General features: G+C 43.9%; 1 protein-coding gene across 1 annotated transcript in view; it reads right to left on the bottom strand.

Moving 5' to 3' along the window:
* tspan4.S (tetraspanin 4 S homeolog) overlaps positions 1 to 12,260 on the bottom strand; it is a 52,626-nt gene extending 40,366 nt beyond the window's left edge. The window contains exon 1 of the mRNA XM_018226986.2: positions 12,030 to 12,260. The gene's annotated coding sequence lies outside the window, so the exon portion shown is untranslated. The remainder of the gene's footprint in view (positions 1 to 12,029) is intronic.
* Positions 12,261 to 12,798: the final 538 nt, after the last annotated feature.

Raw genomic sequence — 12,798 nt, 5'->3', positions numbered from 1 at the left:
AATTTCATAAACAATATAAAATGAATGTTGATTGCTCTATTTTCAGTGGGGAAGATTAGGATTCGCTTCATTATTTCATCTACATGTTTGTACCAATGCTCTGACAAGTCCCTAAATTATGAATTTTCTATTAATTTTATACCAAAGGGTATGGGTTCTAGATGCCAGATCCTATTCCCCTCCCTTGTGTTTACTTGGATACCAGAGACACCCTAGTTCCAAATCAGTTCCCCAAACACATGTCTGCAGTCCAAATACGGCGTGTGTCTGCGCTTTCGCTTTTTTCCATTACTGTTCTGTTGCACATCATCTGTGCGCCAGTTCATTCTCCTGCTCCCCGACTATAAAGTGAAACAGATGTGTTACTGTGATGTCAGTGAATTGTTTTCTGCTTGACTGGACACAAATAAACAGGGGCTGCAGGAACAATGTGTCAAAATACTATTTATGGATCTCTTTAAATATAAATAAATATATCTGGGTAATGGGACCCTTTGCTACTTGCAAGGATCATCTAAATAGCAGCCAGAGCGGCCCCTGGACATGCATGGAAGTTGCACGGAGGACGGGAGCAGACTTCCAAAATGGGGAGCATACAGGGCATTTTTGAGACAAAGCCTGGCCAGATGTGTGTAATTTACAGGGCAAGCCTGCCTTGTCCGTATTGCAACATAAATCTATATTAAGACACCAGGAAGGTGTATATACTAACAGGGACATGTCTGGAGATTACAACATATTTGGAAAGTCAAGATACTGATTTGACTAACTAAAGAAATAGTTTGAAATGTTGTACATTATGTTTTGGGCTTCTGTACCAGCCCAAGGCAACCACAGCCCTTTAGCAGTAAAGATCTGTGTCTCCAAAGATGCCCCAGTAGCTCCCCATCTTCTTTTCTGCTGATTCACTGCACATGCTCTGTGCTGCTGTCACTTACTGAGCTTAGGGACCCACTCACAATATACAGTACACATAGAATAGAAATGTCACAATATAAGGCTGATTAGTAATTAATACAGATAATTACTACATGGCAGCACAGAAACCAGTGCAATTAGCCTCAGAATTTAATAATCAGCAAACCTGTAGCATCAGCTTATATTACAGGGGAAGCTCATTTTCTGCTGGATAATTAGTGACGAGCCCTAAGCTTAGCTTCTCAACAGCTGCTCAGAGCCCACTGAGCATGTGAGTGTCACAGACACTTTCCAAGATGGTGACCCCCTGTGACAAGTATACTGTATTCACTATATAAAATATGGCATTTTTAGCCATATTAATTTTCAGGGTTTAGTTCTCCTTGAGATGAAAAGCACCATAGGGCCCCTCTACAGCCTCCCCTTTCTTGCCTTGCATCAACCATAGAATGACCCTGTTCTACCATACATGACCTCAAAAGCTTGGATTCTGCTAATGGGTTGGAAGCCTCCATGTTTGGCTGGCCAACTTCCAGTTCTTGTTTCTCTGATGGTGATTGCTGACCAAGAACTTGTGGCTTCTGTTCAGTACAGGGAAAGTGAGGCAGCAACACACCTGATGGACACCAACCTCGCTGCACAGCTCTATTTTTTGCAATAAAGTTACGTTTCAGCAGGGCCACTATCGGAATGGATGGTGAAGTGCAGCTCAAAAGGGGCCGGTGCACAGGCTGTAATGTTACAATCTGAACGTATTTTGAAACCAAAGTGAAACACAGGGAAAATATAAAGGAACTTATTTACAACATAGGAGTTAGATTTCAAAATTGCTAACCAAGTTAGATAATGGAAGCATAGATCCAATTGGTATAACTCATATTATTATACTTTCATGTTATAATTAAACACTCAGCACTGTGAGGTATAATGTCACTTTAATTACAGATCAGATACCAAAGGCTTCCAATCCTTAAAATATCCTGATTTGATTTACCCAAGGAAACCGTGGCGCTGCCCTGCTCAATGTATTTCCAACCCTCCCCAGAGTCTGTCAGGCAGATAAGATAAAATTAATAAAGGTCAAATTGAGCCAATCGGAACAGGATGGGATGGGGGGTTCCTTTTGCTTCTGGAACACAGACATACAGGAAACATTATAATTGTTTGTTTAAGAGTAAATTAGCGGTAGCTGTTATGGGTGCATATAGCCCAAGAGGCTGAGACACATGACAATCTCTTTCATGGATTAGTCTAATCACAATATCAATAGTTTATTATATTAATAGTTTAATGCATATTTAAAGGGTTAATAAAGAGTTAATAGTGCTGCTCCAGCAGACTTCTGCATTGAAATCCCTTTTTCAAAACAGCAAACTGATTTTTTAAAATGTAATTTTGAAATCTGACATGGGGCTAGACATATTGTCAGTTTCCCAGGTGCCCCCAGTCATGTGACTTGTGCTCTGATAAATTTCAGCCACTCTTTAATGCTGTACTGCAAGTTGGAGTGATATCCCCCACTCCCCAGCAGCCTAACAACAGAACAATGGGAAGGTAACCAGATAGCAGCTCCCTAAAGCTGGCCATAGATGCAAAGATCTGATCGTTTCGAACGATCGGACTTCCCCATCTCCCGACCTGCCACTAACCATTCAGATCAAATAAAGTAGTAAAAGAACAGATCAGCCGATGTTCTGCCCCTGACAGCAATCGTACGAAAGTTATGTCCGTCAAAAGCTAGTGACAGTACGATCGTAGGATCTGCAATACACGCAGAGAAATTATCGGCAGCCGACAGAAATCTTTTAACCTGTCCGATCATTTTTCGACCGTTCTCCGCCGGTTGAAAAATGACAGGACTCTCCACACACGGTCCAAAAATCGTACAAATCAAGGATTCGTACAATCGGATCTTTGCGTCTATGGCCAGCTTAACACAAGATAACTACTGCCTGGTAGATCTAAGAACAACACTCAATAGTAAAATCCAGGTCCCACTGAGACACATTCAGTTACATTGAGTAGGAAAAAACTACAGCCTGCCAGAAAGCAGTTCCATCCTAAAGTGCTGGCTCTTTCTGAAAGCACCTACACACCAATATTAAAACTAAATACACTTGTTGGTTCAGGAATGAAATTTTATATTGTAGAGTGAATTATTTGCAGAGTAAACAGTTTAATATAGATATAAAAACATCATAAAAATCATGACATAGTCCCAATAATGACAGTCTCTCTCCTGGCTGGCTATCGCTTCCTATTATGTTAGAATTTCACGAACATGGCCATGGCCAGCCAAGCAGGGTCATAAATGGCACCCATCACAGAATGGATCACTTTCTAGATGTTTTCATAGGCTTTAAAGAGAGACACTATGAGTCTATGGCAGTACAGGTATATTAAGCACAAGTCTGTGGGAAAACTTGAGGATGCAGTGGACCTTTAACTACTTGATCAATATGGAAAACTTCTAGTTTCTAATTTATAGTCCACATCGTCTTATATTTATAATGTTAAGTGATTTTGCCTGAGACAATACACAAACCCCCCCATATATAATCCAGAACAGAGACCCAATGTCCACCATGGAGCAAGACACAAGTCTGAATTGGAATAGATATGGGACATAAACATTTACAAAGCCAGAACATATGCTGGCAGCTTTTAATGGCCCGTGTATGGGGGCCTAAAGTCTGATAAAGAAGCCCAAAAAATAATGTACTACATTTCTAGCCTACTTCTTTAGTTAAGCTTTACTTCTCCTTTAAATCCTGTATGCCAAGAACATCGCTTTTAGGGCTAGTCCACACGAGGAGATTCGGGGATATTTTATCGCCTGGCGACTAATCGCCTTGTCTTTTCTGAGGCAACTTCGGGCGACTATTGAAAACGCATCGCCGCGTGTGCATTCGCGCAGGCGACTTTTCATTCTAGCCTATGGGGAAAACCGCTGAGGCAGTTCGGGGAGATAGTCGCTCAAAAGACGGGGTGATTAGTCGCCAGGCGACAAAATTTCCCCAATTCTCCTCGTGTGGCCTTACCCTTACAGATCTGAGCAATAAAATGCAGCATGCCATTATATTATATACCATAATATTCTATAAATAATATTCTATGATATTCTAAAATATGAATAAATCCACCCAAAACAGCTCCACCCCCACCCACACACCTTTCCGACTGCCACCAACCCCTACTGCCTCGACACCACTGAGTTTCACAATACCCACAAGGCATGCGTTACATATAGATAGACATGTGTCTAGGGCCCTTGCATTCCTATTAGCTGCACCCTAGACATATCTCTCTCATACTTACTGCTAATCCTGGCCCTTTGGGCTGATCTGATCATTTGCCTTATGGGTCAAAGAGCGCTTTATACAGGTATGGGACCAGAATGCGTGGAACCTGATTTCCAGATAACGGGTCTTTCTGTAATTTTGATCTCCATACTTTAAAGAAGAAGTCAACCTGTATGGGGCGAAAAAAACCTTCCCCCTCCCCTGTGTAGGCCCCCTCCCTCCTCCCCCCTGGCCTACCTGCCCCCCCGGGCAAATGCCCCTAACTTGCTACTCCCCTCGGCGCAGGTCCTTTGCTGTGGAGTTCACGGGCGCCATCTTCTCCCGAGCGCTCTTCTTCCTGCACTTCTTTCCGGAAAAAAAAGATCTGAAAATTCGTGACTTACGGGCGCAGGCGCAGTTGGAGGCAAAGTTTGTGATTTTCGGCACATGCGCATAAGATCCTTTCCAGTAAACGCCGGGCAAAGCAGGAAGAAGAGTGCTCGGAAGAAGATGGCGCCCATGAAAACCCGCAGCAGAGGACCTGCGCCGAGGGTTGAGTAACAAGTTAGGGGCATTTGCCCGGGGGGCAGGTAGTCCAGGGGGGAGGAGGGCCTACACAGGGGGGAGGGTTTTTCCCCCGTATAGGTTGACTAATCGCCTTGTCTTTTCTGAGGCAACTTCGGGCGACTATTGAAAACGCATCGCCGCGTGTGCATTCGCGCAGGCGACTTTTCATTCTAGCCTATGGGGAAAACCGCTGAGGCAGTTCGGGGAGATAGTCGCTCAAAAGACGGGGTGATTAGTCGCCAGGCGACAAAATTTCCCCAATTCTCCTCGTGTGGCCTTACCCTTACAGATCTGAGCAATAAAATGCAGCATGCCATTATATTATATACCATAATATTCTATAAATAATATTCTATGATATTCTAAAATATGAATAAATCCACCCAAAACAGCTCCACCCCCACCCACACACCTTTCCGACTGCCACCAACCCCTACTGCCTCGACACCACTGAGTTTCACAATACCCACAAGGCATGCGTTACATATAGATAGACATGTGTCTAGGGCCCTTGCATTCCTATTAGCTGCACCCTAGACATATCTCTCTCATACTTACTGCTAATCCTGGCCCTTTGGGCTGATCTGATCATTTGCCTTATGGGTCAAAGAGCGCTTTATACAGGTATGGGACCAGAATGCGTGGAACCTGATTTCCAGATAACGGGTCTTTCTGTAATTTTGATCTCCATACTTTAAAGAAGAAGTCAACCTGTATGGGGCGAAAAAAACCTTCCCCCTCCCCTGTGTAGGCCCCCTCCCTCCTCCCCCCTGGCCTACCTGCCCCCCCGGGCAAATGCCCCTAACTTGCTACTCCCCTCGGCGCAGGTCCTTTGCTGTGGAGTTCACGGGCGCCATCTTCTCCCGAGCGCTCTTCTTCCTGCACTTCTTTCCGGAAAAAAAGATCTGAAAATTCGTGACTTACGGGCGCAGGCGCAGTTGGAGGCAAAGTTTGTGATTTTCGGCACATGCGCATAAGATCCTTTCCAGTAAACGCCGGGCAAAGCAGGAAGAAGAGTGCTCGGAAGAAGATGGCGCCCATGAAAACCCGCAGCAGAGGACCTGCGCCGAGGGTTGAGTAACAAGTTAGGGGCATTTGCCCGGGGGGCAGGTAGTCCAGGGGGGAGGAGGGCCTACACAGGGGGGAGGGTTTTTCCCCCGTATAGGTTGACTTCTCCTTTAAGTCCACTAAAAAATAATTTGGACATTAATTAAAACGAATAAAATAGTTTTGCCTCCCTTAAAGATTAATTATACACGAATCATGTTTTGGATTAAGTACAAAAGTACTGTCTTTTTATTACAGGTATGGGATCCGTTATCCGGAAACTCGTCACCCAGAAAGCTCAGAGTTACGGAAACACCGTCTCCCATAGACTCCATTTTATCTAAATAACACAGATTTTTTTAAAAAAAAAAAAATCCTTTTTCTCTGTAATAATAAAACAGTACCTTGTACTTGATCCCAAACTTATGATATAATTAATCCTTATTGTAGGCAAAATCAGCCTATTGGGTTTATTTAATGTTTATATGATTTTCTAGTAGACTTAAGGTATGAAGACCCAAATGACAGAAAAACCACAGGTCCCAAGCATTCTGGATAATGGGTCCTATACCTGTACAGGCAAAAATGAAATAATGTTTAAAGATTTGAATTATTTGATTAAAATTGAGTGTATAGGATATGGCCTTCCCATAATTCGGAGATCTTTAGTTTCCGGATAACAGATCCCATATCTGTAATGCAGTCCTATGCAGACTTTTTTGGACCAATGTCTTCCTCACCTGAAGGGATATTCTAACCTGTAGAACGTTATGTAGACAATGTTTGGCCAGGTTTTATTCAGGCAGGGTGTCAGGAGGCGCTTATACAAGGAAACACCAAACTGTCGACTCTAGAGGGTATGATTTGGGGTAGCATGATGTATCAGCTATGTAAGGCCAGCTTAACAGACTTGCAAGAAGAATCTGATGCAAATGAAACTGACCAGAATAAGAACACAACCCTCCCACCCGAATAACTTGAAACACACTTGACTCCCAACAGTACATTCCCTTTAACTGGAATATTTCGGAAGACCTTCCCTGTGATTAGACCCTGGGAACTGAATTTCTCCCCAGCCGCACTTCGGCTCTCACAACAATAGTTTTTTTCCATTGCGGAAACTGCACATAGCTGTTTAGAGATCTGAGTAATGAGGTTTTTTTTAGCCGGATTGTAGGAAATGACTATATATAAGGATACCCAAGACCCAGAACTTATTTAACTCCAACAGCTCCAGTGACGGAGCAGTCCAGACTCAAAGGTGGGACATATAAGTGCTACGCAATATGTTGGCGCTATATAAATACATGTTAATAATAAAAAATATAAGAAAAACTGCAAAAACGTAAATAACTAATATACAGGTATGGGATCCGCTATCCGGAATCACATTATCCAGAAAACTTCGAATTACGTAAAAGCAGTCTGCCATAGACTCTTGGCCCAGACTAAGATATAATTAATCCTTATTGGAGGCAAAACCAGCCTATTGGGCTTATTTAATGTTTATATGATTTTTATACTGGACTTCAGGTATGAAGATCCAAATAACAGAAAGGTACAGAATCGGAGCATTCTGGATAACAGGTCCCATACCTGTACTATTACAATTACAATTTCAAAGTTTTGCAGACTTAAGGCATGAAGATCCATTAACCAGAAAACCCCAGGTCCTGAACATTCTGGATAACAGGTCCCATACCTGTACTACCATCAACGGGGCACACTGTATTTTTTCTGTGTTCCACTGGCCCACTCCCCTATCTTTAACATGTTCCGTAATACACTCCTCTTAAATACTCTGCTATCTCTATACCAGGTACTAATATCCCTTAGCACCCCAATGGAGACTATATCTAATTTACATATAAAAAGCCTACAGTCATCTATAGGCAGAGACAGACGAGAAGATTCAGGTGATTTAGTCGCCCGATGACAAATAGCCTTTTCTTCTGGCGACTAATCTCCCCGAACTGCCTCCCCCTAGACTAGAATCTAAATCGAGGGCGAAATGGCACTCAGAAAGCTTTGTTTTCCGAAGTCGCCCGAAGTTGCCTCACGAGAAAACTTCGGGCGACAAAGGAAAATAAATTGCTCCGTGTGCCATCCCGCCGGCGATTTAGATTCTAGTGGGTGGGGAGGCAGTTCAGGGAGATTAGTCGCCCGAAGAAGAGGTGATTTGTCGATAGGGCGACTAAATCTCCCTGAATATTCTCGTCTGTCTCTGCCCTAAAGAGTGATTGAATCCTTTCCACCTTCTTTAGTCCAGCCAATAAAGTATGTGTTTGATTTGCACCACTGTGTATCATGGTAGCTGCTCCATATCTAGTCCTTTCATCCACTCCTCACGCATCTGCTTTTACCCGGTAACCCAAAAATGCTACCTGTTGATTGGTGGTAAAGGTCACTGAACCTGAGCACAGAACAAGCTCTGTCTGGAATCTACAAGACAGCTGCAACTGCAATATTCATATGGTGGTGGATAGCGATTGGTGAATTTTTTTCGCATGCCATGGATTTGTGGTGAAATGCCGCATTTTGCCATCTGCAATTTTTTTTTTGTGAAACTGCAGCAAAAAAATACACAGCAGAAAATTGCCTGCAACAAAAAAGTTGCATGAGAAAAAAAAAACACCCATTGACTTGAAAAAGTCGCCTTAAGAAGAAAACGCCCATTGACTTTAATACATTTGGACAAAAAAGTCGCCTTAAGAAGAATATGTCCATTGACTTTAATGCATTTGGAGCGAAAAATGCATAAAAAGTTTTAAAAAAAAAGCACAGAAATTATTTTGAACGCCCATTGACTTGTCCGAATCATTTCTCCCAGCATACTATGCATTGGGGAGTCAGGATTCAGTGGGTATTAGTGCACAGAGCTGCTGCTGAGCTGCACTGCGTACTAACACCCCAAACTACATGAATGTGCATGACTACTCAAAGCAGCCAGGAAAGTTTTTATTACTCAAAACTACTGAGAATCCTTCATTCTATCTTAAAGGTGTGGTTTACTCTTAAATTAACTTTTAGTATGATGTAGAGCAGCAATCCCCAACCAGTAGCTCGTGAGCAACATGTTGCTCCCCAAACCCTTGGATGTTGCTCCCAGTGGCCTCAAAGCAGGTGTTTATTTTTGAATTCCAGGCTTGGAGGCAAGTTTTGGTTGCAAAAAAAACAGCTGTATTGCCTAATAGAGTCTCCTGTAGGCTGCCAGTCCACATAGGGGCTTCCAAATAGCCAATCACAGCCGTCGTTGGCATCCTCAGGAACTATTTTCATGCTTATGTTGCTCCCCAAACCTTCTTACATTTGAATGTGGCTCACGGATGTAAAAGGTTGGGGATCCCTGATGTAGAGAGTGATATTAACTGGCATTTAGTTTTCATTTTTTATTATTTGTGGGTTTTGAGTTATTTTACTTATTTATTAAGCTGCTCTCCAGTTTGCAGTTTCAGCCATCTGGTTGCTAGGGTCCAAATTACCCTAGCAACCATGCAGTGATTTAATTAATAGACTGGACTATGAATAGGAGGGGGCCTGAATAGAAAGACGAGTAATAGAAAGTGTCAATAACAATAAATATGTTATATGTGTTGTTTTTTAGATGGGGTCAGTGACCTCCATTGGAAAGCTGGAAAGAAGAAGAAGGCAAATAAATTAAAAACTATAAATAATGAAGACGTTGCTAAGAACCAGCCATTCTAAAACATACTAAAATTATACGTTTAAATCAGCCCATGTTTGTTCATCAAATAATTCATCATTTTTAAACTACTTCTAACATCCAAAAAATCCTGGTTATGGTGCACAATTTTCACTTGAACATTTAAAAGGGACCTTGAGACCAGTCCAGAAGCGATGAACTAGCGATTAGCAAACCATGGAATGTTCCACCCCCTGCCAGACCTTCATTCCTACCAAACATTACTGCTACTGCCAAGTCTTCATTCCCAAAATGACTGTAGACGGAGCCAAAACTCACATGAGTACACAGTGCATCTGATTCTGGCTGCGCAGTACAGCAAATCTGCCATGGAAATAGACAGTGACATCCCAGGAAAACACTGCCACTGGCAGAGACAATCACGCTAGGAAAAAAACTTTCCATGCAAAAAGTATCCCCAATTCATGTAACGTTACACAAAGCCACAAGGACTGAGAGACTACACACACATAGAAATAGTAAAGACAGACAAAGGGTCACTAAACAACCCAAATGAAATGGACAAATTTAGACAGGAGGTTTTATTCAAGGGTGGGTACCAGAAGTTAGAGTCCTGCACGGGTCCAATCAGACAGACCCGTGCCCGACCCGGACCCGCAGACCTGCACAGTGTTGGAATGGGACACCAGGGGCCCACCCAAAAACCTTAGACCAGGGGCCCACTCTCAGTACTATTATTCTTCCTCTCCTATAATCTATTATTCTATCTATTTAGCCTCTTTGTTCTCATAGAAATAAAGAATGGCCATGAAAAAGGCCAAAATGTTTAGCAGCATGAGGGGCCACTGATACCTGGGCCCCCCGGGAGTTTATCCGGTATCCTGGTGGGCCAGTCCGACACTGGCTGCAAGCCGACCCACTACCCTCTATGCCCCGCCCACCCAGACCCACTACCCGACCAAACTGGCAAACAGCTTGCTTACCCCCTGACCCAGTGCCCGAGAAAACTGGAAGCAAAGTCACTTTTTAACCGGATGTGGCATCACACGGGACCCTATTCCACTAGGTAAGGAAAGAGATCTTACCACAAACTCAGGAGAGGGTACGAGGGACCAGGCCTGCAACATAGCTGGGTACCCAGATGGGTTACCCACTGACTACTTGCACAATAAGGCACTCAGAAATTTCTGCCCAAAATCCAACCACCTTGTGGGTATTCTGCGGGTACCTGACCCAATGCAGGACTCTACCAGAAGTCTTTTTTTTTTTTAGGGGGATTATGAACCATATGTTCAAACTGGACTGGGAGTGAAGATAGGCCCTGGCATTCCAAGTAGGGATGCACCTAATCCAGGATTTCGGTTCGGGATTCTGCGTTTTTCAGCAGGATTTGGCCGAATCCTTCTGCCCGGTTGATGCATATGCAAATTAGGATTTGGATTCAGTTTGGTATTCGGCTGAATCTTTCGCAAAGGATTTGGGATTTTGGCCGATTCCAAAATAGTGGATTTGGTACATCCCTAATTCTAAGTACACAGAGGTCCAAATAGTCCTCCACCAGCCCAATACATAGTGACTGTCTATGGGACCTTACAGCAGCCCCTCTGGCATATGCCAGAACCCACAGATTGCCAGTCCGGGCCTGGTTCAAAGCATTTATTTGGGACATTCTTCTAACATGAAATGTGGAAGGGCATAACTGTCTCTATTCACCTCCAAAAATGAATATAATATGGCTATCCAACTTGTTTCCCCTGGCTGGGGTTAAACGTGTGGATGATACATGTTAGATGCTGCTGGAGTCTACATGTTACACAGCCCTGATAGCAAGGCTTTCTGACCCCAACTTACCTTACTAAATACATCAATTATCCAAGTGTTGCAGCAGTTTCCCAGAAAAAAAAAAAAATATATATATATATCATCAAGGCACAGTGGGTTTCTTTGCTACCCTTCTGCATACTACCTAAACGCTTCAGGGCCCCTCAATATTTAGGAGTTGGGTCAGCTGTCCCCTATAAAATCATCTGACCCTTATAAGAATGTCTGCTCCCCCCCCCCCTATATGAACATCTGCCCTTAGTTACAGCCTTATTTCTGGAAGACCAGACTCACCATATAAAACCCACGGTTTGAATGGTTAATTATTGTGATCATTTAGAGTCTCTCGGTGCATGGCTGGAGAGTGACCAGTGCAGTCTGCAACATGGATCTAAAGTATTTCTCTACTTTCAAGGGGCAACAGGGCAGTTTGGCTGATGAGAGTGGAATGAGAAATAGGGGGCAGAATAATAAACTGGGACAGAGCAGCAGAAACAGAACTGCCATTTATTATTCTGCTTTACCCCCCAAACAAACCTAGAGCCACAATAGTGATATGCTGCTCTGCTTCCAGAAGAGGTTCTGCAGAGGCTGGGGTCTAATCACTAGGCAAAAAGGAGAGGGTAGTGTAAAACTAAGTTACTGTCCCCTGCTTAACCACAAAGGAACAAACAACAGATCCATCTCTAACTCCCCTCCCAACAGAGAACTTTCCTGCTCCCACTTCTTACCCAGATATCCCGCTGTAGGTTAGTGTCCCGCAAAGAGCGATGGAGATCAGTCCACTTTCAGTTGTAGAGGGGGGATTCTTCTCACTTGCTGCTGATCACGCCAGGGATGTTGTGCTCTGTTATTGCTCGGCTCTGAGTTCCCAAACTCTTTCTGTTTCTTTTACTCCCTTCTGGCAGCTCAGCGCACTGTCTGGCAGCGGTGGGGGGCTGGTCCTTCACTAGTCACGTGACTCAGGGAGTGGGAAGGTGAGGGTCCTGAAGGAAATGAGAGGGAGGCGGGGGCGCAGTCTGTGGGGGGGGAACGCTAATGGGAACAATGTGTGACTGGCGGACTGGAGGGAAAAGAATGCGGGGTCTCTTTTGTTTGCAAGTTTTACGGAGTCAGCTCAGAATTTCCATAAACTTGCCTTTTTTTCATATCCTAAAAAGTCTCTTGGGTGTCAGGCAGTTGGGTGATACCTTGGGTGTCAGGCAGTTGTTGGGTGATCCCTTGGGTGTCAGGCAGTTGTTGGGTGATCCCTTGGGTGTCAGGCAGTTGTTGGGTGATCCCTGGGGTGTCAGGCAGTTGTTGGGTGATCCCTTGGGTGTCAGGTAGTTGTTTGGTGATCCCTTGGGTGTCAGGCAGTTGTTGGGTGATCCCTTGAGTGTCAGGCAGTTGTTGGGTGATCCCTTGGGTGTCAGGCAGTTGTTGGGTGATCCCTTGAGTGTCAGGCAGTTGTTGGGTGATCCCTTGGGTGTCAGGCAGTTGTTGGGTGATCCCTTGGCCGTC

Source organism: Xenopus laevis, chromosome 7S (genome assembly GCF_017654675.1).
Source record: "Xenopus laevis strain J_2021 chromosome 7S, Xenopus_laevis_v10.1, whole genome shotgun sequence".
Lineage (NCBI taxonomy): Eukaryota > Metazoa > Chordata > Amphibia > Anura > Pipidae > Xenopus > Xenopus laevis.
The sequence above is the reverse complement of the archived record's forward strand: the minus strand, read 5'-3'. Positions and strand labels throughout refer to the sequence as shown.